This window comes from Orbicella franksi, chromosome 3 (assembly GCF_964199315.1).
Source record: "Orbicella franksi chromosome 3, jaOrbFran1.1, whole genome shotgun sequence".
Lineage (NCBI taxonomy): Eukaryota > Metazoa > Cnidaria > Anthozoa > Scleractinia > Merulinidae > Orbicella > Orbicella franksi.
The window spans coordinates 9,112,501-9,139,273 of NC_138147.1; the positions used below are offsets into that span (position 1 = coordinate 9,112,501).

A 26,773-nucleotide genomic window follows, 5' to 3' on the forward strand; every position below is an offset into this window, starting at 1 on the left:
TGAAGCCATCAATAGACTGCGTTCAATAATAGAGAAAAATAGCACAGATAGTGCGGGTGTTGAGTAAAGAAAATGATCGCTCTATTGACGGCATGTTTGTTTTTGCAATCCTTGTGCGCGCGCGAAATCTGTGTTCGGCCACCTTAAAAGCTCCAACACTGGAGCTTTTGGGGTGCCTTTTAGCGTGTTGAGCCGAAAAAAAAAATATGAAAGGTGATATTTGAAAATCATTAATTTTGTCTCGAAATTGGTGTACCTCTTAGCGGTGAAAAAAAAAATTCTAGCCGCGCCTACAAAACGTAACGGGATCTTGGTTAGGCTCTTGTTCTTGCAATAATTTCCGACGAGCACCCTCGTCCTTTTTAAACGGGAGTCCCTACCGTGTGGCACATAATTATCTGCGGGTGATCGGCGATTTTTTGTATTTTACAGGAACTAATTTTTGTGGTTGTCAAAAGGCTGGTTTTCCTTGCTGGGTATTAATTTTTGCGATGTTCAGAAAGTCGCGGTTGACATCCGCCGGTTTAGCGAAAAAATGGAGAAAATCTATGGATTAGAAGTTTGAATTTTTTGCAAAATGAACCATCGAATTCCGTTCTTTTTAGCTCTTTGTTCATCTTCACGGCGGTTTCAAATGCCTCTTGAAGGGTTACGTTTTGTGAAAACGTTGACTACATTTGGAATTATTTACGCAACAGGCCTACTTCTACAAAATGTGACTAAGATCGTTTGCCTCCGTTGACTCACCTTCGATATTTTTAACTATAACCCCTGTAGACCATGGCTAATTACGTGGGCCAATTTTTCCAAATCAGGGTAGCTTTCCACACGCTTTATCTCTGAAACGAGGACGGTGACCCCCTATTTTTTTGGCATTTCTGACACAAGTAACTCATTTTCTGAATGCAGTGAAGCTGGAAAATTTTCGCGCGACCGTCTTCAAGTAAAAAATAGTTTTGTGAATTTGATAATTATACATTGAGAGGTTTCCGGCCTTCTTAGTGTACTCTCGGAAACCCAGGGAGATAACGACTCTTGAATGACGGATTAATCAGCAAAGGACCATGATCTTCGGTGTGACGGCATCCGAACGAATGGTTAAGTCTGAAACGCCCGTCGATTTCCAAGGATAGGAGGCAAGCGTTTATGGAGTGTTTGATCACCCAATGATTATGATTAAACACATTTTGCGCAGATCATGGCATTCTACATTGTCGATAGAATTTTTTGTCAAGTATCAAAAATGATTTTTATGTACCTCGTGTCTTAAAATAGTCTTCTGGAAAGCCCGTTGGGGAGGGGGGGGATATAATTCATGGTAGGCCACCCATATAGTCTCCCTGCAGTTTGCTTCTATTTACTGCCGTTTGCTTGCGGTTAGCATTTAAATATTGTGTTTAATTGCAGTTGGCATTTATTTACTACTGTTTGCTTGCGGTTAACATTTAATTACTGCTGTTTGCTTGCGGTTAGCATTTAAGGAGTAAAGGGGAAGGCGATTATATGTGGCCTACCATGAATTATCTGCCGTTGGGGGTCAGAATTCTCAAATTATTAATGGTTTCCATATTCGAATCAAATTTAAGTTAAAAAGGTGTCAGTCTCCCTGTTTCGTGATCCATGGCGTTCTCCCTTCGGGTACAAAGTAGATCAGTTCTTTGTTTCATCAATGAATAGCAACCTGTACTCTGTACTCGTTCATGCCTTTGAACGAACTAACGAATTGCTGAAACGAATATCGCCGGCCGTGCGCAGTCTCGTCATTCTCCTTTTTTTTTTTTCCTCGTGAAAGCCCGCATATATTTTTTTTTATCGTGCATAGCTACGTCGTGTAAAATTCTACTACATGTACCATCCTGGATGCTTGTCTAACATCAAATCGCTTTGGCCGCCGAATGTCGAGCGATTTGATTTTGGGGGCTTCGTGGATCTTCATTCGCTGGAATACGTGCACGTGAGTTTAACATTTGTGGCAACGCCACGGCTTCATCTCCCGTTTTCCCGCGTTTTTAAGCGTGGGAAATTCAACGTAATGTAGTGCAGTCAAAAGTGAGATAAAAAAATGCACCAGTATATTTAGAAACTAACGCCAAGGGAATTAAGAGGCAATCAGTGGTCTCTGAAGTATTACTTTGCCTGTTATGTAAATGATGCAATGAAAACTTAAATGCGCTGATTTGATACTTTTTAATTCCTTGCTATACGCGAGAAATTCACACATTTGATAATGAAATTCAAAATTAACGACGCAGTTTCCTTTGTCCATGCGCACTTTAGCCAAATTTCATTTTCAAATTTCCCAACCGACGTTTAGTTCAGTTTGAGCTGTATATCCACTTCGCGCCAGGTTTGCTGATTTTTACTAATGCGAGCGAAGCTTCAAAAGGATACAGCGAGGTTTGCTTAAACATTGAACAAGATTGCCATTTCACGTGAACAAGTTTCTTGAAACCACGAGACTGACAGGTCGCTTGACAAGATGGCAACGTTCCTTCAAACGGTTTGATTCAAGCATTGCTGGGCTCTGTGGTTCTCACCACTTAGGACATTTCAGAACTGTACTGTACTAATCTTTAGTGGCAACCGACAAACAGGATAAACGGTGCTGAACGATGTAATCCACCTTAATTCCTTCTTCGCCGGTGAGACATTTAAATACAGTCACCATGTTGAAGTATGCAGAAACAGATAAGAGAGGCAAGGCAACGGAAAAAGCCCTCTTAGGGGTAAGGTAAGAGTTCCTCATTCTGTATAATCAGCAAATAGATTGAACATAATAATTATCCGACATTTTACTGAACATTTTACTGGTCATATGATATTTTAAAAGGCCAAACAATCTTTTAAGAAAATAGCTCTAGGTGACTTTCGGGCTCAACAACAGCAAAAACTCGATGTTTAATTTTCCTTGAAAAGCTTCAACGCCAGTACCGTGGAACAATGACCTGAAAATTATATTAAAATGCTTAGTTGGAAATCGAGTGTATGGAAAGCAGTTACTTAATCCGAGGAGATAGATGGCTCTCGCACATTTACCCTTACACTCTTCGTAAATAAGTTTCATTCATAAAATGTGATAAGACACGAAAGACAACATGAAATTATGAAACGTTTAAACTTAGTTTTCCTTTGTGAATTATTAACCTAAACACCTATTTTTTCTCCAGATTAGTCCTTGACGCACTGATTACTATGCAGTACGTACATCACATGCATATCGGTGTCGCAACAGTCTACTGATCATAAGCCTGGTTCAGCTGTGGCTTATAAGGATCCATACAATGGAAAAACTGTAGTGATTCCTGGCCAAGGAAACAGGAAATTTGAGAAAACCTTCAAGTGGGATGGCAAGTGGAAAAGTCTTTCCTGAGAACAATGTACCCGGCTGTGAACAATTCTGGTAACGATAGGATAATAAGTAATTAAGGACATAGGTATCGACTTGTTTCTTAGAAGAACCCGAGATCAGCGCTAAAAGACCTAAAACGAGCTAATAAAACGTCCATTTTGAAATCGGAATGATCGCAGACGGCAATCACGCATTCCTAAGCTAGGTGGAGAGTTTCGCGCGCTCCTCTCAGTGCTTGTTTTACTTTCACGTCCAGAGGTGTGGTTGCAGTCGAGAAGTCGACTAGTCATTCCGTGCTCGCAAGTTGGAAACCTATCCTGCTGGACACAGCACGCAGGTATCATGAGTACCATGCGACAATCCACTGGAAACATGAGTCCGGATGGAGTGTCGGAATAGGGTGGCTGATTTCTGACCGTTCCTGTACTGCCTCAGCGCTTCTGGCTCATATGGACCCCCCGAGGACTGTGTCTGTATTCAAGCTGGGTTTGCAGGTTGTCGTTTCTGTTGTTGTCTTTTTTTTTCTGCAGTCAAAATTCTAATGAATAAGCACTTGATCTGGGTTTTTCGAGAGCTAGTTGTACTTCTCAGTAACTTGGAGGAAGGAAGAAATGTCGACACAATATCCGCGGATTGTATGATCAACAGCGAATTGGATCAGTAAATTTATTAATGTTCATATACAGCAATAATGCCATTGGCTATAATGAATTGATATATTTTTTGCCTCTAGAAGTACTGACAAGGTCAGGAGTAGTTTTTATGTCGAATTAATGCTTCACTGACCTAATGCATGACATGGATTAAGACTGGTTTGGAGTCTTTCTTACGTCAAAGTGGACTGGTGTGCTCAAGCAGCGTTTGCATGTTGTCTTTCTCTTTTCTGCATAAAGAAGAAATATTTAGTTATTGGGTTACTGCCGGTTATCGAGAATTAGAAGAACTTCTTCATGAAAAGAAAATTTATGGATGGTGCTGAATACGCTAAAATTTGTGGGTTTGTAGTTAAGTTACTAATTGTTTTCTTTTGTTGTTTCTAAACAGTTTATCGCATGACTTGTTATGAATTACAGACGACAAGAAAAAGTTTCTTGCTGTATCCTCAGGATGTTCTCTACGAGTGAAGCCTGTGCGATTTCCCGACCTCAACGAACAAAGAACTTGGCTAATATCCAACTCTCTTGACCTTACCCTTTATTCAACAACCTATATGTAATACTATGTTGGACTATGCAAAACGATGGGGAATATCTAATCATGTATGGTCCTGTATACGTAGGACTTTGTAAGGTTTTGAATGACAATGTACTTTAAATTTATTTCTGGAATGTAACCAAGCTTAAAGTTTTGGTTATATATGGTTATATGAGTTTACTAACGGCTTTGTGTTGTTGTCAGGAAGACGTTATAAGAGCTCTCGGTTGGGCTACATCAGCTCAATTGTATGAAAATGTATTGTTATGTAGAGCTATATAGGCCTATGTGTGGCTGTGTCATGCTCAAGCGTGAAATTAGCGTGAAAAATAGCTTTCTATGACTATTTCTAACTTTTGATTGGGCTTATACCACGTTTATTCCAGACTCAATCGAAGCCTTGTTATAGGTGTTTGAATACTCCGAACTGTGCCTAAAAACGCATTGTAGAACTGGAAATGAAGACAGGAACTGCACTCACGGTATCATTCATCCATTTAAAGGTCTGATATTTTGTGACCTTCGGAAAACTTCGAACATCTTGGGTAACCTCCGAGAAAAAATGGAAACGTGGTCGAACATCTTCGGTCATCCGACTAATCCGGCAAATCGAGCACTGTCAAAGCATGCGAAGAATATCTTCAGAAATACGACTTATCCGGCAAATCGAACATCATCGAAGAAGTCAATATTTGGAAATCCGACTAATTCGACAATTAGAACATCTTCGGTAACCTTCGATAACCTCCGCGAAAATCAGAGTAATTCGAAAAAATCGAGTACTCCCAAAGAAATTCGACTTATTTGGCAAATGACACATCTTCGGTAACCTTAACAAGAGTCTTTCAGCCAATACCATCATGGCTAAACTGACCAATCACTTTCAACGGACCAGATCGACTTATAACACAATCGACTGACTGGCAAGTCGAGCACTGTCTGTCGCTTTCGAACGAGTGGTATATATACCATGGAATATCCCACGAGACACCTGTATCTTCGTGGTATACACACTCGCCTATAGGCTTGTGTTTACACCAAAAAAATTGTGTCTCGTGGAATATAATTATTCCATAAGGGGTCACTGTTCAACTGTTTTGTTACTTTCCGGAAGCAAAATTCGCACATCGTCCATGTCATTTGGAGCCCTAAAGAGCTCAGCTCAAGCAAGTAAGTGGTAGGGCTGTAGCCCTTCCTCCCCCTCCGCGGTCCCTGACTTCATTTGTGGTTTTGTACATATCTTTCAGTAGCCTGAAATGCCGGTCATCTCCCACCCTCAGCTTAATCCCCTGGCGATTAGGCTGAAGGCGGAAGATGACTGACATTTTAGGCCAACCTTTCAGCATCCTCGGAGACCCAGGGGCAGTTAGAAAATATCGCGTCGACCGAAAATACCGCGTCGTCACGATTAAGGGTGCGTTCCTTTGGGGTGATCTGGATCTGGATCTGGATCAGGATCAGTGATCCAAGATCACTCGGATCATGGTGCATCAAAGGAACCAATAAATCCACTCTGGTCACGGATTCATCGGTTCCTTTGATGAACTATGATCCGAGTGATCTTGGATCACTGATCCAGATCCAGATCACCCCAAAGGAACGCACCCTAAGTCTAACTGCCCCTGGGTTTCCGAGGATGACGTTTCAGCCACAGGTTCCAAGCGCGAGCAGCGGAAAGCCACTTGAGCCGACTGTACGAGAGGATGACGAGCAGTTTCCTTCTCAAATTCAAGATGGCGGACGGTGAGTAGCCGTCGTGCAACTAATGTTGTTGTTCTGTTTGCACAAAGGGTGTATTTATTCTTTTTGTCTTTAAAGTAAAACTAGGTCGAAGTTTGAGTCCTTTTATGTTATTTTTTCGAATAAAATTCCATGCAGTTAAATGCAATTTAACGGAGTTAACAACAAAGAGCGCCAGTGTTGTCTGGAGTCAGCGGCGTTTCATACATGGGCATGCGCCAGATCCCATGTGCTCTTTGACTGAAGTGTGTTTAGCGTTACAGGCGCTAGCGTGTTATTTGCGTGGCAGTTCATGGGACCTCATGTTCAAGGCTTCCTCCCTCCCCCCCATTTCCCTCCCTCTTTTCCACTGTTCACACAGTGTGACGGGTGCCTGCTCTCCCTTCTGCGTGGGGGCTCATGGCTGGCTTGCCAGGATGTGCCAGCCATGGGAGCAGTCTCCATCTAGGAGCTGGCTGCCAATAGTGGAAGCTCCTGGATATCACAGGCACCCAGCCTCCATTTTGCGATGCAGTTGTTAAAGCTTCCTTCACGGAAAAGGGCTGGAAAATGTACCCAGTCACGGTACACCGGTGCTTCCTTCTGTCTGAAGGTTAAAGACAAACTAAGACTTAATATGTTATTTGCATGCTTAGCGACATTGTTGGAACTGTCCTCTCTCTCTAGAGTCCAAGTAGGCAAGAACAGCAGAGGCGCTGACTGAAATTCTCTCGGAGCAAACTCCATCAAGCACGTGATTCTAGTTTTGTCCGGTATACATGTAGGATCGGAGGAGTTGGTAAAAGTACTGTTTACGACACAGATAGCATGGACTCTTTACAACAAAGGAAAGAAGGTAAGCTGAAATCTTTGCGTTCAGTCATTGATTCATGATCATACGCAGTGGGAGGGTTGGGGGGAGGGAGAAGCTTTATCGGACGATTTTCTATGTTTGGGATTGATCTTGTTTTCGTGTTTTACGTTTGGGTTAATTGTTATCAGAATATTTACAGTATTGACCCCATGATGTGTGAACTGGTGTCACTTAAAGGAAAATTCTGTCTTGGATTCAAAATGTTCACTTTGCCTTCCCCCTAGCATCTTCTGTCTTTCTCCCCCCTAACCCCAGAGTCATCCTGGTGAAAATCTGTGGATCTGCCACAGTGGTAACAGGGAGGCTGTGACTAAAAGTGGGACGAGGACTTGGGGACTGGGACGTGGGACGTGGGACGTGGGACGTGGGACGTGGGACGTGGGACGTGGGACGTGGGACGTGGGACGTGGGACGTGGGACTTGGGGACGCGGGGATGTGGGCACTCGGGGACGTGGGGGTGGGGATGTGGGGACTTGAGGACACGGGGACATTGGGAAACGGGGACTCGGGGACGTGGGGACGTGGGACGTGAGCATGCGCGGGGACTCGAGGACGTGGGACGTAGGGACTTAAGGACGTGATAAACAAACAACACCTGATTTTTGCGCTGAATTTGTAAAATACAATTTTCGGCAGTCAAGTGAAAAGTAATCAAATATGCTCGAGAGTTTGTCAGCAGACCAGAAGCTGATGATCCCCAGCATATATTAAGGACCAGCACCAACGACGACGAACCCAGAGGACAACGACCGGAAGCAGAATTTCCCCTTACCGTGTTACTATGCATGCTCGACTCTTCCTCCATGTGAAGTTCAGGACGTCAAAACATCAGGTTTGCCATCCTGAGCGAACATGAGTATGTATTTATCTATTTACGCAGTGTTTCAACCAGAAATTTATATCAAACTATTGCAATGAAATTTGGTTATTTATTTAACCTCTTAGCTTTGTATTAACTAGATTTTACGGCGAGTTTGATGTAGAAACCGTTGGTAATAACATTATTTTGGGTTTATCGGTTTGTCCGTAGTGAAATTTGCTTGTCAGCGAAAGTAGAAAGTTAAATGAATTCAGAAATTGAAAAATGACTCTTTCTTTCATTTTCTTCTGGTTCCTGTCTACATGTAGGCTTTCGCTTATGTTTTTAGGATAAAATTTTATACCATGAAAGTCGTTTTAGATTATATCGGCCCGAAAATTCGGGTTAGTTAATCTCTCCGAGTGAAAACCTGTTATGTTCATCCTATGAGAAATCGAGATTTTTCTACATAAATTCCTCATGTAGGCCTGAAAGCTCGTTGTCATCGGTAGTACCGTTTTTGTAGCTCAAGCGAAACTGGTCATGGAGCTTGTGAAAGGAAGACATGACAAAATTTTTCGATAGTTTTAGGTCGATGTTTGCAAGGACTCAGCTCTATTTACATGTACTTGCACTTGGTTTTCACGCCGTGAATGACGTCCTCGACCCAGTCTTACAGAAGTTTTACTCATCGTCGTCGTCTCATTCATCATCGGTGCTTAAGGTCCCTATTACTTTTCACTTGACCGCCCAAAATTGTATTTTACAAATTCAGTGCAAAAATCAGGTGATGTTTGTTTGTCACGTCCTCCAGTCCCTTCGTCCTGCGTCCTCGAGTCCCAGCGCGTGCTCGCGCCCCACGTCCCCGCATCCCCATGTTCCCGCATCCCCGCATCTCTGCGTCCCCGAGTCCCCGCGTCCCCGTGTCCCTGCGTCCCCGCGTCCCTGAGTCCCATGTCCCACGTCCCAGTCCCCAAGATCAGCTGATATGTTATTAACATCTGAAAGTTTGCCTATGTTCTTTGTGGAAGGTGTTTACAGGTATTTTCTAAAGATCACCTGAACCTTTCTTTTTAGTTGGGTTCCAGTTTACACAGACAAGGGCAAATGAGTGGCTGTTATGTCAATTGGTTTCTTGTTTAATAACAGACTGAGATGATGTCACTGTGTGGAGAGGATCTAAGAAAAATGGTATTTATTCCTTTATGCTCTTTACTTATATATTTTTTGACTTACCTTGACCTGCTCAAGCTTGTTAATCAAAGCTAGATCTGAGTGTCTCATCATTAGTGAAACTGTCCTGAAATCACTTCAAGGATCTACATATGCCACCACATATTGAGATATTTTTTGTAATGCACAAAATTACCTTAGTTTAAAATGTAGGAAACCTCGAAAAAATATTTTCTAACTTAAGGTAGCTAGAATAATTATTAGGCTTTGTTGATAGTGAGCAAACGATAGTGTGCAATACCACAGCTGGTCACCACTGGATCTACAGTGTAACAATTTGTACAAAAGTTATGCAAATTATTTTGATTACATTGTGGCTTTCTGGGCTTTTGAATGAAAAGGAAAATTAAAAATGGAGCAAATTCTGTAGAGTGCTACAAACATTTTCAAATTGATGTTCCAGCAGACTTCCTTGAGTTCTCATGTGACAGTTACCGGTATGTTTTTTTTTTTTAGCAACGATCAAGCAGCTTCTATCAGATGTGTGTTGGGGTGACAGGTCTGGATTGCCAGATTATGGATACACCTCCATGGCCAGGTATGACAACAATATAAAATGTAATTTTCAGAGACTTGTGATGTACCGATGTGTGAGGTAAAGCAGACCAGTGGTTAATGTCGTACACTCTAGATCAATAGGCCTGGATTCCATGGGTCTTTGTACTGCATTCTTAGGTGAGAGACTTGACTTGCAATGCCTCTCATCACATAGGAGGAGAAATGAGTACTAACAAGTTGTTGGGCAACCTGAACTGCAAAAAGATGGGATGTTAAGGAGATTAAGGGGGAGGGAACAATACTTCACACTAGGAGACTGGATTTGACCTCCCTTGATCAGAGTAGATATACTCTTTATTGTTAACTTTGCTGCTAGTGCAATTGTGCACATCTCATTTTGCAGTATGCAGTGTAATGCTATCATTATTGCTCTGTTCTAAGATTGGTTTTGTTCAATCCAGGGACATCTGACGACCACATTACAGTACTTAGTAGAAAATCTGCAACATTATAATCCAGATGAAGCAATTCTTGTCACTACTCCTCAGGTATGCATAAAGTATTTATTATAAGCTTTCTAAATTATTGCTGTCGATTATTAAGAAGCCTTATTTGGATCTCGGAAAGTTTACTTCTTTATCTTCATAGTATGTAATAATATTCCACTCTCTTTCTTTTAGGAATGCGCAAATTATGCATTTTCAAAAGCAGGAGGTGAAGCCTTGGCAATGAGCTGCGATGTTCCATTTTTAGGTAAAAATGTTTATTAACATCAGTGACTACACAGGAAGGGGGATAGAGGGGTTAGGGGCAATCTAGATCATGTTTCATGGAAAATGGTCTTTTCACCATTTATTGCACTTGTCTACATTAGTATTTATCATATAGATAGGACCTTGAACATGCTCTGATTTTTCAAAATCCCATGTTTTATCAGAGTATAAAACATAGAAAAACCGTGTTTTATTGTTTTTCACCACATTACCTGTATATCATTCGCCTGCGCCTTGTGTTTTCTACATTTCCCTCATGTTCTCAAAATGCCCGTCACGTTTTATCACAGTGTAATACACAGCTTAAGCTTCTTAATTTGTTAGATAAAAAAAGCAGCGAACTATGTTGTCTGGAAATGTAAAGGTCTTGTTTGCTGGAAGCTTAAGGAATGTCAACCAAATTATTTTTTGTGTCAAGTTTATCACATAGCAGATTAACAGATTGTTTGTGAACTAGTCTAGGAGAATTCTCGCTGATGTGATGTGTTCAATATGACATTGAAATCAGTCAGTTTCCACATAGCACAGTCTTCTAGCTATATCTTGCTTTTAGATCTTGAAAGAATAATTATTTCCTTCTTTGTAGGTTCTATTCTACTGGATCCCAGTCTAATGCAATCCTTAGAAGATGGCCAAGCCTTTATTGACTTGTTTCCTAACTCGCCAACACTAAATGCAGTAAATGTAATCACTTCCAAACTGTTACAAATGGAAGGCAATGGTGATCAGTGATTGAAGGAACAAGTGTTACTTAGTTGGAGGACAACTTGCCTGAGCCCTTGCCCATTGGTTGAGTGAGAATGAAAAGTAACTTGCCCAGTAGCAAAATCTACTTGTCGTGGACAACTGGATGGCACTTTTTTCAAGCCCGGCTCTAGTCATCAGGGAAGAAAACATAGAAAAATATGGCTTCACCCACTTAAACTCACTTAAACCAAGCATTGCATTGTTGTTGGAGCATAAAAACCACGCACAATAGCCTCCTTTGCAAAGTTCTACTCGTTAAAGCAAGAAAGTATGATTACTGAACAGCATCTTGTTTTGGGAAAAGCTTCATTTGAATTTTTCTTCGATACACAGTTACATAGTGTATGCGACTTCAAGACTTGCTTTGTCTGTGACCTCTTCAGTTAGTCGCCAGTAAAGATTTGAATTTGGGATGACTTCATGTAACCATGCATGAAAAATATTACTTGATACAGAATAATAACAATTGACAATAATATAACCTGATAGAAACAATAATAATAAAATAGAATTAAACCAGCAAATAAATAAATAAGTAGAAATAAAAATAAAAATCATTAGTTTAGCATGTGGTATCAAGGTTTATATTTTATGCATGGTTACATGAAGCTACCTTGGATTTAAATCTGTTATGGGGACCAAATTAAGGGGTCATAAAAGAAACTATTTTGTAGTTGTATACGTTAGTGTAACTGTGTGTTAAAAAAGGATTTGAATGCAGTTTTTCCCTAGCAAGATGATGTTAAGTGATTACACTTTACTGATTTGACAAGCAGACTGTTGCAGAAATGATCTCTATTCAAAAAAATAATTTAAATGAGGTCTTTCCTAATCCAGATAGTTACAAATCATAATTTTACATGACCAATAATATACCTAAGATTCTTTGTTCAGAAACTCATTAAATGTTGCAGCTGAAGGGTCAATGAAAAAAAAAGGAAATAAATACAAATGGTACTGCCTCAGCCTGGTATTTTGTGATTGTTAGAATTGCATAAACTAGTCGTTTTTCCGGCACGTCCTGGAAAGATGATATGGAGTGGAAGGAGAGGATGACAATGGGTTCATGTGAATAACCAACTTTTGAGTTACTTTTATGTTTTTAAGAGAAATTAACAGGAGACGCCAGATTTCCCATTCCATTTTTTAATTTATAATTTAGTAGGTTAGTGCGCAAGCGTGAATTAAAAGCCCCTGGAGGTAGCAGCACTCAGTGGACTCTTAACAGTTAAATGATAAGGTTAATCCGACAAGTTTGTCTGGTTACGATGTGCAGCGAAAAAAGAATTTGTTCTACCTTGGGAAATGTGATATCAAGCCTACTTTTATCAAGGTTTGATTTTAACAGTTGATCAATGACTTTGTTTATTAGAACTACATGGAACTGTTCCCAGCAAGACAGCTAAACATTATGCAGTCTGTAATAGTAGCTAACGGTAAACAGCAGATTTGTGTTGACTGAACTTGATTCTGGATAATTTTTCTGATTCATTTTATAACAAGAACCAATTTAATCATGACATCATCATGCAATAGCATGGTCTTATTCTGTTGCCAGTAATGATCATAGTTTTTTTCGGTTTTGATATTCCACCCCCCCAAAAAATCCACAAACCACTTCAAATTAATATCAGTTTCAAAACCCATCTAAACAAGAACACATTATTGGAAGTAAACAGCATTACCTAACTTGAGACTTGAAACAACCAAACACGTGGAAAACCATGAAATCTACAGAGTTTGGCAAGTTTCCTTGTCACATTACCCTTCCCAACACCTGAGAGCCTTTTTGTTGACAACGTGATCCTGACTAAAACACCACAGGGGTACTTACGAGTACATACGAGTACATACGACTAACATAGAAGTACATACGAGTAACATACAAGTACATACGAATAACATACAAGTACATACGAGTAACATACGAGTAACATACGAGTACATACGAGTAAAATACATCGCTATCACAATTCACGAGGGTAGTCCGTGTAGGCCTGTCATTATCTTTTGTTTTCATAGCGCTATGGTTTGTTGCAGTTCTTGAATATGTCTGTTTACAGTTACTCGCCTAACGAATTTATATGTTATTGCCAATTTTCGATATACATTGATTAATACTTTGTGAAGTGGAAAATTCATTTCAAAGTAATATTATTGTTTCCAGCCGTTATTGAACCGTTTTCTTACTTCCACTATGAAAGAGTACATTATTGTACATAACCAGTAAATTTGATCTGGATTAAAATATACATGGATTTCTAATTTTTAAGGGAATAACCAAAGTTTGCAAATATGAAAGAAAGTTAGACTGTTTCACCCTTTTTTTTTGAGGAAAGGGAGAAGGGTTAAATTCATTAAACAGCACCCCACACACCCCGAAGCTTTTACTATGCTATTTAATACTTCGAATAAACTAATTCTATGAGACATTTGCGCGCGCTAAATCCTGTGTGCAATCATCGTAATCTTCTGCGTTTATTTGACGCCGCAACGTCACATCATATCACATTAGCGCCCAGGTTTGTTTTTGCGTGTGTGGTGCGCGTATGGCGGACGTATGTATGTGGCACACATTCATGGGTGTGGTACGCACGCATTCATGGGTGTGGTATGTTATTCGTTTGTCACTCGTTTGTTATTCGTATGTACTCGTATGTTACTCGTATGTACTCGTATGTACTCGTGTGGTGTTTTAGTCACGATCAATAAACGTCAGTTACAGAAAACGTTTTGTCACTTAATGAGAGACGTAAGTCTACCTCTTTGAAACGCGCAATGAATTTGTTTCAAAACGAAAGAACCACTGTGTTGCCTCAAGGTCTAATCAGGAGCCATAATCGGGGACGGAGACCGTAAGCGCGCGCTATTTCTAGTATTAGGGCTGTCCATATGAGATGGGACAATTTTGCTATTTTAAGAACAATTTGCGCCATCCCACGCGGCACACGCGTTAAGTACACGCGCGTACATGTTGCGAGGATGTTTGCGGCCGGTAGTGCGGGGGAAATGGCGTCCGCAATTCCGGAACTTTTTTATGCTTTTGGCCCACAACTCAATACGTTTATGTCTGGTGGAATTTCCCTCGAATAGTTTCGTTGCAAGCTGCTCCAATTTGAGTGAAGTAAAACAGTGTCGAAGTTAGGTATTTCCATAGGGAGCACACAATCTTATTGAGTAGGAAGAGAGTTAATAAAGGAATGAAAAGAATGAATAGTTTACCTTCGTCTACTGTTGTCATCTCCTACGCGACCTTACAGAGAAAATTGCTGCCTACATGTCCTGCCTAACACTGTAGGGCTAAAACTAGTACCTAGGCCTTTTTGCGCGGAGCAAATTTTTTTTGGTTTATCGTTATAATAGAGATAGAAACCTGCGCGCGCTCTAATTGGTCAAAAACCCATGTTTTATTAGAGTTTATGCTATAGATAGGACCCTGCGCGCGCTCTGATTTGTCAAAAACCCATGTTTTATCACAGTTTATAATATAGATAGGACCCTGCGCGCGCTCTGATTGGTCAAAAACCCATGCTTTATTAGAGTATAAAATATAGAAAAAGCGTCTATTATTGTTTTTCACCACATTACCTCTATATTATAAAAGCAAATGAAGAAGTCTAAGGCCGTATATTACACTGTGAAAAAACACTCCCCACATTTGAAAAACACTCGCCTGCGGCTCGTGTACATGTTTTCTACATTTCCCTCGTGTTCTCAAATGCTCGTCGTGTTTTATCACAGTGTAATACTCGGCTTAGGCTTCTTCATACGTCAGTTTTCCATGCCTCTGCCCTGTTATTGACAATGAATTTCGTCATAACATTGTCAAAGTAGTCTGCGGATCCACTCGGCTATCGTCTTGTGGATCCACAGCTACTTTGACAATGTTATGACGAAATTCATGATCAATAACATGACAGACGCATGAAAAAACTGACGTAACGCATCTCTTAGATTATAAATTTATGTGTCTGTCCGCATATTGACGATGAAAATTAGCCAATGAGCTCGCGAAGAGTTTACTGCGGAACCACTGGCTTGCGGCTCGTGGTTCCATAGCCACTTTGACAATGTTATGACACAATTCATCATCAATAAGAGGACAGACGCATTAAAAAACTGGCGTCAATTTGTTAAATGTGCTGTCATTTACCCGCACTCCTGTCTTTTTGACTCGCTTAGAAGGGATTTGAATAAAAGCGAAGGTGGTTTACATTTCGCTTACATCTGGGGAGAGATTTTCAGGTTTCATGAGAGTTAATAGTTAACGACGATAATGGAAACTTGAAACGTAACTGGAGCATCACAGTCACAAAGCGGCAGACAAGATTCGAACCGCCTTCGTTCCTCTTCAAATCCCTTCTAAATACTCAAAAAGACACAGGAACACAGGTAAATAACAGTACATTTGTTTTAAATGATTATGGACCATTGTATGTTATTGCTGATACAGTGTTCGGGTCCCCCGTGTGATTGAAACGGCTAGATAGAATCTGCCCATGCCCCTTTTGTGAGTCTTATCACTAAAATTGAAGATGAATCTCACTTTCTTATGTATTTGCATTAAATACTCTAGGGAAAAATAGAAAGGATCGTTCCAAATTTTGAACAATCATTGATTGAGGCAAATAATTGATCAGCGAGACATTGACAAATCACGATATTTTGCGATAACTGAGTCCAATAATTGTTTTATCATTCGTTTGATCACCGAGTTTGTTTTTATATATAAATCATTCTCTGATAGCTCAGGGAAGCGAACTGCCATATTATTTGCAGCAAAAAAATGCACCGAATGATAAGGCTAGTTGTTGTTGTTGTTGTCAGTAGACTAGACTTTGCGTCTCTACCCTGTGAGTCTGGGCATGAGAATAGGGCATTGAACTCAGTCTTGGTCAAGCCAGAGAACTGTGTGTGGACTGTATGCAGTGTAGGGAAAAGCAATAAAGGCGAAATCGGAGACGGTGCAATGCGTTTCATGTAAGTCGCAATAATTTTGATATTAAAAAAAAAGGCGGTGGAGAATTCGGACGAAGACGAACAACCGAAACAGCAGAGTAAACAACAAAATCCCGGGTCCTTGGGGCATGTAAAATCTCAGCCTAGAAGTGAACACTGAGAAAAGTAAAAAAGATAGACGAAGTGACAAGGCGAGCTGTAGCAAAAAAATGGTGGGAAAAAGCAAAAACAAAAGAAACGGCAACATGTATACGACTTGTATATTCCGGGCACCTCAGATTTGTTCTTTGTTAAAATAGACATAACCATTTTTCTTGTCCGAGGGAGAAATTAAGGCGCAATGAGGTTAACCCTATGTGAAACACCAAGCCTTGAGGCAAGGCCAAACCAAAACAACGGGAACCACGTGCCCTACAACAGACGGGACGAAAGGGTGGTATTATAGCTGGTTACCGTGTAGACTCACCTCACGATTAGCCTATTCCTGAGGCTCTCGGTCAATGAGAACTATCGAAAAAAGCGGGCGGGCGACGAGCGACGAGCGACGAGCGACGAGCGACGAGCGACGAGCGACGAGCGACGAGCGGAGTCTCGGCTCGTCGCAGGCCCGCTTTTTCAATCGTCTTCACTGACCGAGAGCCTGGAACAGACTACTTCACGATTCACTTGTAAAACTTGCCTAGGATAAAAAGGTCTTCCTTACTTAAAACCAAACAAAACCAACAAAGATGTTAAGCGCGAGCATATGTAAACGTCAATGTCAAACATTTCCATAAGCTGCCTTGTCAGTCGATCGGACGAAGTAGTATCTTGCGAAGTTGAACTCTTTTCCACTGATTGCACTACATGTATATTTTATTCACGCTCAGTAACAGCAAAATAGCACGTCCCGCGAATTTTTCACTGAATACCGAACTCTATGAATTACTGTAACTGCTGAAAACTATGAATAACTCTGACAAGTTAGAATTGGTTTTGTTTTATTTTTGTTTTTTTCTTTTGGCTAGACTTGATTCGTTAATTCTCAAAGGGGTTCGTTTCTCGTTTCTGGTCGTGCTGTGCGCTCTCTGAGCTAACCAGTGTGAAAGTAAATTCTGTGTATTTTGCAAACGAGTTTTATTCAACGAACAAGTTTGTCAAAAACTTCTGGTTTTAGAAAAAAAATGCTTACTTCTACTTGAAGTGAAATTTTCTACCTCAGCAAAGACGGAAAGCTGCTAGAGGAAATAATGAAGTCAATTGCGTATACATAGATCGTGCTCACTACAGGGAATGGAAAATAATCCGCAAAAAAATGGACCACTTCCCATCGGAAAAAAATTGTTTTCGAAGCCTGCATGTAAACTGGAGGGAACTCACGCGCGCTTCCGCGTGTTGGATTCGGCCACACAACATGAGTTATCCATGAAAAGATAATCTTTTGTGCTTTAAATAGTGACAAAGGCTTATTATGAGGCTAAATTGCCTTGGCATACCTCCAAGATTCACATGCCTAAAATAAGATGCACTTGCAAATAAAGGATTTCAAAATAGCTGAAGCAGTGGGATATTGGGAGCCAAGCAGATGGTGCAGTTTTTTTGTGAATAAAAATTGTTTCGTTTTGCCTTGTTAAGAATACTTAAACGATTAAGTAATGCCAAGCCATGTCGAGTTTTTTGGCATTTTTTTTGAATTAATTTTTAATCCATTTTGAAGGTAGAAGCCGTACAGGGACTCCTTGTAATGAAACGGTGAAGAAAACAACCTGTTCTTTTATTAAATTTAACGACGCGTTACTTTTTAAAGGGAGACCTGTGTATATAATATGAAGCTTAATTCCGGCAGCAGCTATAGTTCAATATTTTGCGAAAAATATCTTCCGATATTCCTACCGTGCATTAGCAAAGAATTTTTCAAGCAAAAAAAGCTCGACTTATCGGCGTGCTTGCGTTAAAGTTAAACTCATTCTCACAGCGACGCGCTTCGAAACCTGGAATCACTGTATCACCGAGGCAATCATAGACAGAGATTGATCATTTCCTACCAACTTGATTGTTATAATCAGTTTCCTATCGGCGAGTTTAGTTGTAACAGTAGCCCCACGTGGTGCCTTGTTTGGATTGTCTGTCCGCGAAAGAAAACTTCAAAGTTTTATACAATGATTACTTACTAAGTATTACAGTGATTCAGAACTAAGTGTACCGCACTTTTTTTTATCCAGTTCTCTCTTGAGAGAACTGTATAAAACTATCACCAACCAGCGCTCTCTCTATTTTTTGTAATTGATTACTAGCTAAACTGAAATTGTGAATGCGGGGTACAAATAAAGTTCTTGATGTTGTTGTTAATAAAAATTGAAAATCGTAATAATCTAAAATAGCTTAATGTATTTGTATATCAACGTTTTCTGCGTGGCTGATAACACCACACAATGAACAGCCAGTTTTGGCGGGAAAGGCAGGTCAAAACAGAGTGTACGGCAGGCGGTGGCCGGGTTTCCCGCCAAAACTTCGACAGACTTCGGACAAACTAGCTTGACTGATATAGCATTATTAGATCTGCTTTAAAATAAAGAGAAAAGTGGTTAGCTGAAAACTCAACCAGAATTTTAACAATTTTGCAAGACGAAAATGGCGGAAGGATATCACTGTCACAATAATCGGGAAGGTAATTGTCGTAAACCAGCGACTAGCTCACATAATTTTCATACTGAGATTGCGAGCGGAGCCTTTTTTTAAATCTCTTTTTACTTTATCTCTTTTTTACATGTACCGTAAGAAAAGGCTCTGCTGGCAGCATGAAAGAAGTTATAAGCCTATTAATTAGGGGTTTCATAGTTTCTTCTTTCATTAAAACATTGACACTTTTTGTATAAGATTTATTCGGCACATTAACACAAACAGAACCCCAAAAATGCGATGGTTAGAAGACAAGTTCTATTTTAAAAATGGTTTGACAATATCTACTGAACGACGCGAAGGTCATTCAAATAATTTAGACTTAAGCTTATCCAGAAGAAGCGGTTGATGAAAAGTATTATATTAAGGCTTGTAGTTTTACTTCTAAGCGTTCCCTCAATTGTTCTTTTGAATTTACTGAGAGAATGCAGACAAAAACTTCACCAAAACGTTGGTTGAAAGCCAGTCCCGGCTTCTTGCTGAGCAATACGAATGAACGTTTTTAGCCGCAAACTTTAGTTAAGCGAGCCGGACTGGCGCTTATAGATGCTGTTCCGTAGCGGCAGATTTCTTCTAGCTTTATTCGGAAAGAAATCTTTACAAGGCTAGACCTCGCTAAGAATTTGCAAAGAATTGCCTCGCAAAGAATTGCTTTCACTCACAAGTCAATGGCGTTCAAACACGCCGCCTCGAATTAATCATAAACCTCTGATAATAGACAGTTTTAACGCCTCTGGCGAAACTACATGCAGGTCCATGCAGGCGAGACTTCCCGCCTCCTACAATCCTACTTTTACCTAGGAATAGGAAAAAAACGGGCGGTCTAGAGAGATAAGGCGTACGGGCATAAATCTCGCAAGAGCCTCGACCTTCGACCACGAAAATTAGCGGCTTGTTTCTTCCACTCACACTTTACCCTTTCGTAGATCAAACTTTAGTCGTTCAAGGATTTGCTGCTTACAGATATTTCCTAATATGTCAGACCAAATATGGGCATGTAAAAGAAACTTGAACCGTTTTAGATGTGAAGTCAAGAGGAAGGAAGCTTCAGGCGGGAGATAACGAAACAAAACAGACGATCGGCTGGTCCCGCGTCTACACAAATTCCGCGGAGAACTTTACCTTTCTCCTATAACCAATCATCCATGTAATAACTCGGAAGCGTTCCTTGCATCTTGAATTCTCGAAAGGTAACATTAAAGAAAGCCGAGTGCAATTGCTTCCAAGAGTCCATTGAAAAACAGAACTTCAAGTTAACCGGCGTGAAAAAAAAAAAGAAATATTATTGAAATTTAGACCTTGTCCCAGTAAGATTTCCTAGTCTTCCTAGCTCAAAGGTGTCTCGGAATAGAACAACTGTGTAATCGATCCATTATATCCCGGCATACCAACAAGGAAGGAAAACAACCCAGCCGTCAGGCTGCCTACAAAGCTTAAAATTCACCACAAAGATTGATCTTTTTTCAATAACAAATTAGATAATTAAGTATCTCTGCTCGTTAGCTGACTCCAAAGAACGCCGCTTCCATTTGACTATTACAGAGTAACCAGCTCAAAGTCAAAAAATCATGACACTGAAAAATCCAGTCGTTAACTTGATGCTATTAGCCGGAATAAGGGAGAACAGCTACAAACAAATCGCTAAAAAAATTCAACGCACCGTTATAATGTGGCAAAAATAATGTAGAAGAACAAGAGAAAATTTTCTCTTGAGAAGAACCTTCGCTATATCAGCGTGCGGTTATTTCATAAGAAGTTCTTTATGGAGCACGTCGGTGCCGTGATTATGTTTGCTCACTTGCCGTGCGCGGCAAGATAAATCAAAATAAAATGATTTTAAACAAATAGAATCCACTTAAACTTATAAGTAAAGAAATCTTAGGAATTTTAAAAATGATAGCAATTAACCATTTTTGCTATTTTGATCGGTTATGATGTAAATATGCGGCCGAAGATGGGAGAAATTATTGAGGCGCGACATTCACTGAGACAAGGAAAAAACACAACGTTATGGAAAACAAATCAACTAAATTAATTAATCCTAAATGACGTCAGTTTCGAGTATTTTTTCCGGCCGTAGAACTTTCGCCGAAAGTTCTACATTCAACCAAGCAAGACATTTTGATGAGGCAATTAAAGCTAAAACGGCGGCCGTTTCGACGATTCATTTGCAGCATCAGTAGACCTGCAAGAGGGTAGCAGCGTGCCTTATCCACTTCAAGCATTTAGCGCCATTCACGTTCATCTGAGATTTGAGCTCTCGTGTAAACAGAACCGTTTTTTGGCTTACCGTCCTAATGTTTAACAAAAGGGCCGGCACTTCCAGCACCGAATGGGTTTAGTCCATTGCATGTTACCCTTTCCACTACTGATTGACAGAATAGAAACCAAAAGGCTGCTTTTCAGAGTAACTAGTTATTGTCTACTTTAGGATTTTCCTTTGAAAATTGATCATTCAAAAAACAAAATGTAAGCTTCTACGCATGCGCATATATGAGTGGAATTGAATTTGTACCATAAGCAACCGATATGATACTGCCTTCTTTCTCCATAGACTGTGTTGCATATCAAGCATGTGACCTCTCGCATGAAAGTATTATTACCCACTTAGGCAGCCCGCGCCGAGAAAATATCCCAGATTGTATAAGACTGGGTTGTTCGTTTTTCCAAACTCTGTAGCTGTTGAAAACGCGGAGCTCCGACATGTGGAGAGCCCAGAAAACAATGGTCTTGGACGCCATCGGGGTAAAACTAAAATTACTCGAATAATAAGCCAACCACAACAATGATGCATTCATGGATTAAACTGACAGGGCTGTCTAGTTTCGTGGTATATTAAAATATCACTAGTAATCCCTTGTTTAAACTGACATTGCTGAGTTTGGGACTCTATTTATTCAAGGATAAGTTTCGTGTTATAAAAATAAGCGCGACTATTCTGGTAAGGGATATTTGCGTTCCACAACATCAAGAAGCGTTCTTACAAGTAGTATTTTAAGACGATTTTAAAACAAACCAACTCCGGGCAGGCGGATGAAGTCCTAAAACCATAACCGGATTGAACCTTTCGAATTCTCTCTCTCTGCCTCTATCGAATCTCTAACCTCTTTGTATTCGTTGTTCTCTCCTTGTTGTGAAAAAGATTATTTCGTTACAAAGAAGAATAAACTAGAGTTAAGTACTACGGGCAAAAGACGTGTCCAGTTAGATCGTGGGTTTTCATTTGATATTTCGACATTCCTTTCTAACACGGTGCCGTGAAAATATCCACAATAAGTTGTTAGGCACTAGTTAATCCCTCGGCAACACTCAAAGTAAAATCCAGAACATTCCATAATTCCAGCCACGTTTTTTCTTCATGCAGTACTTTCACCGACTAGAGCCTGGCTTATACATTTCTTGCGTCTAGTGCCTAGTCGCCCAGTTCGATTCATGCACACACACCAAGATGGTTTCTGAGTTTTTCTAATTTAATTAGATCCATTGTAACTGACTACCGCTTCAACATTTCTTTGTGTGCTTCTAAAACACTGAAAAAAGGCCAAAAAGTACTAACAAAAAACGAAAACGAAAGATGCTTTACCGAGTTCCAACTCTTGCTGGGCAAGAATGAATTATGTGAAAGCTTTACAAAAGATAATCATACATAAGGAAAATATATCAAACTAAACTGAAACAACCGACGTCTTATTTACAAAGGCTACACATATATGGATAAAGAAAAACATATCCAGCACACAGAAATCAAATCAACCATCGTCTTATTTACAATGGCTGTCTGTGTATAGTTCCGCATTCTCTTCGTTTTTAATATATATAGGCAATGAAATTAAAATAAAATTAATTATAATATTTAGGGAGGAAGCCACACACTGAAAATTCTTAGTACACGTACTCGGCGGAGCCGGGTAAAAGGTAAAGTAGATTGTGATCTTGGTTACTAAATACATCAGCAGAAAGCTTAGCTGATATAGTATTACGGCGATCTCAAGGCTACTTAGGTGTGCTGCAGATATAGCATCATTGTAGATTCGCGCTTCTGTAGACAGTGAGATGCACAGGAAGCCCATGGTGGAAGACTGCGCATGTGTATTCAGTTACAGTACGAACACAATTGCACGATGTAAAACCAGGCGTAAATGTTGCAAGGTCTTTGGTCGGAACGTTTGCTCTTTATAGGTACTTACGAAAGTTTGTTTAGTTGATACCTTCTTAGATATCTCTGCTACATGACACAGGCAACAAAAATCCAACAAAATTTGTAGGATGTCACCAGTATATTTGTGTTGAATTAGCATCTTACAGTTTTTAATCAAACGATTTGCTTTAATTAAAGTTGAGTCCATTTGGCCCACACAATTGCATTTAAACTTTCTCCCATCTACGGCGTGCCACTCTTAACCCGAAACGATGCAGGTTCAAGCGCACTTACAACTAAAAATCTTAGGAATTTAAACAGATTATCAGCATAATCTCATGGCTGCACTTAAGATATTATCAAGATATTATTTATGAACATTTCTGACCCTGATAAAACTGAAGAGCGAGTGATCGTATCTAAAATGTTTGACAACAAACAGAAAGCCCGTCGGTCTCTGCTGTGCATTAGTGAACTGAGTAGCACGCATTCTGACAACTCGATATTTATTTTTGTTAAGAAGTCAATAGGATGTTAGCATGCGTCTCGTATTGCCTTCTTCCAGGGTTTCCTGTGCTCGGTGTGTATAAAAATCGATTGATAGAGGTTTGTCACTCAAACAGGATTGGAAACAGGCATGGTGCAAAACTGAGAGCGCTCGCCTCCCATACACCAATGTAGTCCGGGTTCGACTCCGGCCCGGTGCCAAAGTGTGGGCTGAGTTTGTTGTTGGTTCTCGCCTTGCTCCGAGGGTTTTTCTCCGGGTTCTACGGTTTTCCGTCCTCCGCAAAAACCAACATCTCCAAATTCTAATTCGACCATGAAAAAAAGATAAGGCTGATGTGGCTTCCTCTCTAGATATTGTAAATTTATTTGTTTTTATTTTTAAACAGTAGAAAGCGCTCATTCGTGGGAGAAGGGGTTACTCCCTTTTAAGTTACGTAAGCTATATCAGGTATGTGTTTCCCCCAGGAGTAATGCGTTTTGAGCCCTTTCGTTCTTAAATAAGGTGTGTTTCTGAGAGTCGAGAAATAGGGGATAAAATTAGCGTTGGACTGAGTAGAGGGAAACGTTTTATGGTGCGAAGAATAGGGAGCTTCGAAAAACTGTGATCGAGTATTCGAAAAATCAGAAGACGCAACATAGAACTGGCCATGTATCGTAGATTGGTGTCAAAGCCCCTGCACTAATTACGCCCTGGGTGTAACTCTTTATCAGTGTATACATTTTGCTGGTGGTCATATTCAAAGATTTAATGATTAAGACCGAGAAAGTACGCCAAGCGAAGGCTAATAAATCTGTAAAATAAAAATGTTGTGGAGCCAAATATTTAGAAATTACGTTTTTAAGAAAGCTTCGTTTCGGCACTTAAGCTAAGGTTAACTCAGATATGTGGAACAATCAATTCCTGAACGCTTCTTCCGTTTTCCGTGGAAACGCTTCATTCCAGAACTTTGTGTTCGGACGTTCACCTGTGTGTCGTTCTTGTGACCTTGGCTTCTATCTCCCCTATAGATAGATCCAAAAGTTAGCCGTTGCTAAGGATTATTTTATTTTTCTAGTTTTGACTTTTCAGTTGGTTAATCTCTGCTTGCCTTATCAAGCAGCTGCGTTCACTCAGCATTTAGGATTTACATCCACGGTACTCTGTTTTGTACCTCCCGATTTACCCTTGGCTTGAGTGTCGGGCATAGCTAGAGTTAGCATAAAAGTGGGTGCATTGTAAAGTTGTATTAAGAGCAGAAGTAGAAGTAGAAGCAGAAATTACTAAAGGGTTTTCTTTTTTTAAAAAATGGAATTCAAAAATGTGACACTGCTGCTTCTGGTTGTTTCCCGCTGCGGCCGGAAACCTTGAACTGTGGCTGTGCGGGTCAGTGCGTCCCAGTTCGACCAGAAAGGCAGACCTTTGTCAACATCACTAACAAGCTTAAAATCCCGCATCCCGTAAGACCTGTTGCATCACAAACCTGACAGCCCAGGAAACAAAAAGAGATTGATCAACGCCGTTTTTAATATATTTCTATTGTTCCCCTGCACGGAAAATAACTCCTTGTCTTTACGAGGAGTGAAAAAGTCTACCTTTGGTCATGAACTGTGAACTTAATTCTCAGCTATTCTTTCATGAGGTAAACTAACATACAATACTCAGCAGGAAATTAAATTTGTTTATTTCGATAAGATACGAAAGCAAGCTATTACCACGTGGAAAAACATTTTCCTGTAACATCTTTCCAGTGAAGCTCCAGTTAGCCATAGCTTCGACTTTATCAGTTCTACCAAATAAGTCGGACCTTAGGCACATTAGAAAGACAGAACTTATTCAAACAGGATTTCTAGCGAATTGGGAGGCACGCATCTCATTGGATGACATTTATAGCTCAATAATTGATATTTACAAAAGGAATCCCTGCCAAGCGACTACAGGGCTAATCCACCCAAAATATACTTTCTTGACATGACAATTACAAGTTAAGGTAGTAAAACATACAAAGGCCCCTAGACTAACTGGCCATATGTTCTCACAAGGGTTTTATCGCCTCCAGATCAGGGTCTTGTTATCTACAAAAGTGGAGGCCATCTGCTAGTTTCACATCCCCCAAAGCTAACACACTAGCGATGTTAACTTCACTTAAAGGCAAGACCGTAGATTTTAGTTCAGTTTTATTGCTACCTTAAGCACAGTAAGCACTGAAAAATAAATACGAATTACGCAATGCAATGTTAATGAGAAAGACACATCTAAGTAGGATGACGTTTTGAAGACATTTTAAAAGACAACGGGAAACAGTGCCATTTCAAAAATCTTTTAAAATTACGCTCGGCGTGAAAGGATAGAAAAAATGTAAAGCTTCTTAGGCTTGAAGGATTTCGGATTTCCGTGACTCATTCAGCTCATTATCTTAAGTCTTAATCTTGCCAGTTATTTTACCCGCTGAACTGATTTCGTAAAGTGAAGTCATAACACGTTAAGTATTTATGCAATGCAATGCACGCGTTTACATTAGTTTCTTAGGAAATTCAGAATGTGTTTTCTACATGAGCGAATCGAATATGAGTTTCAAAATTAAGATTTAAACAGAAGAAAAATTACGATGATTGTTAAAAAATAGGCAAGTTGAAGAACATTTAAGCTCGCGCTTATAAGAAAGATGATTACATATCCATTAACAGCTCAACACTTTAGTAATTTATCACATACTTAAGTCAATCAGCAAGAACGTGAAAGCACTGATCACTAATTTCAGATAATGTTCCGTTGTAATGTGCCTGACTCTCTGTAGTTTAGTTTTACACAAATTCTCGAACCTTCTACCTCGTTAAGGTACGTGAGGAACACGAGTCTACGTGACTAGCTTAACAAACGTTTTATTTCGCACCTGAACAGCGCGCTACCCGTGTAAAGAAGACCTAGTCAAACAAAAGCGTTAGCTACATTCCTCCAGCACGTAAATGTAAATTAAACTGCTGTGGAAAACTTTCGTCGGAATACGCAACGGCAAACGCGCTTAAAAGCAAAATTACGCCCTTGGATCGTTTCGTGAGATTGGGCAAAATTCCTCTCCTGTTGGAGTCGCCCGATACGCGTTTGAAGGGGACTCAAAGTTTGTTAACGCGGGGGGCTGTACTGAAGTTAACAGCGTGAAAATGTGGAATTAAAACCACGTGTGAGCTCTCACGTTATCTTCGTTTTCCCTTTACTGTTGTCGTTGCACTGTTCCCTCGGGGTTTTAAGTCACCAAAGTGACGCAAACTGCTCGAATAGTGTGCACGATGCTGCGATACAAGCGAAGATAACTGTAATTGCTGTTGACAATGCCCATTGGTTTGCGT

At 40.1% G+C, this 26,773-nt stretch overlaps 2 long non-coding RNA genes across 2 annotated transcripts; both read left to right on the plus strand.

Moving 5' to 3' along the window:
- The first annotated feature begins 5,562 nt into the window (after positions 1-5,562).
- Positions 5,563-8,011, plus strand: LOC145481195 (uncharacterized). The gene is made up of 2 exons (XR_014048595.1): positions 5,563-6,286; positions 6,950-8,011. It is a non-coding gene; the product is annotated as an uncharacterized LOC145481195 (long non-coding RNA).
- Positions 8,012-8,961: 950 nt separating this feature from the next.
- On the plus strand, positions 8,962-10,787 carry LOC145483004 (uncharacterized). Its single transcript, XR_014048860.1, has 3 exons — positions 8,962-9,707; positions 10,129-10,215; positions 10,348-10,787. It is a non-coding gene; the product is annotated as an uncharacterized LOC145483004 (long non-coding RNA).
- Positions 10,788-26,773: the final 15,986 nt, after the last annotated feature.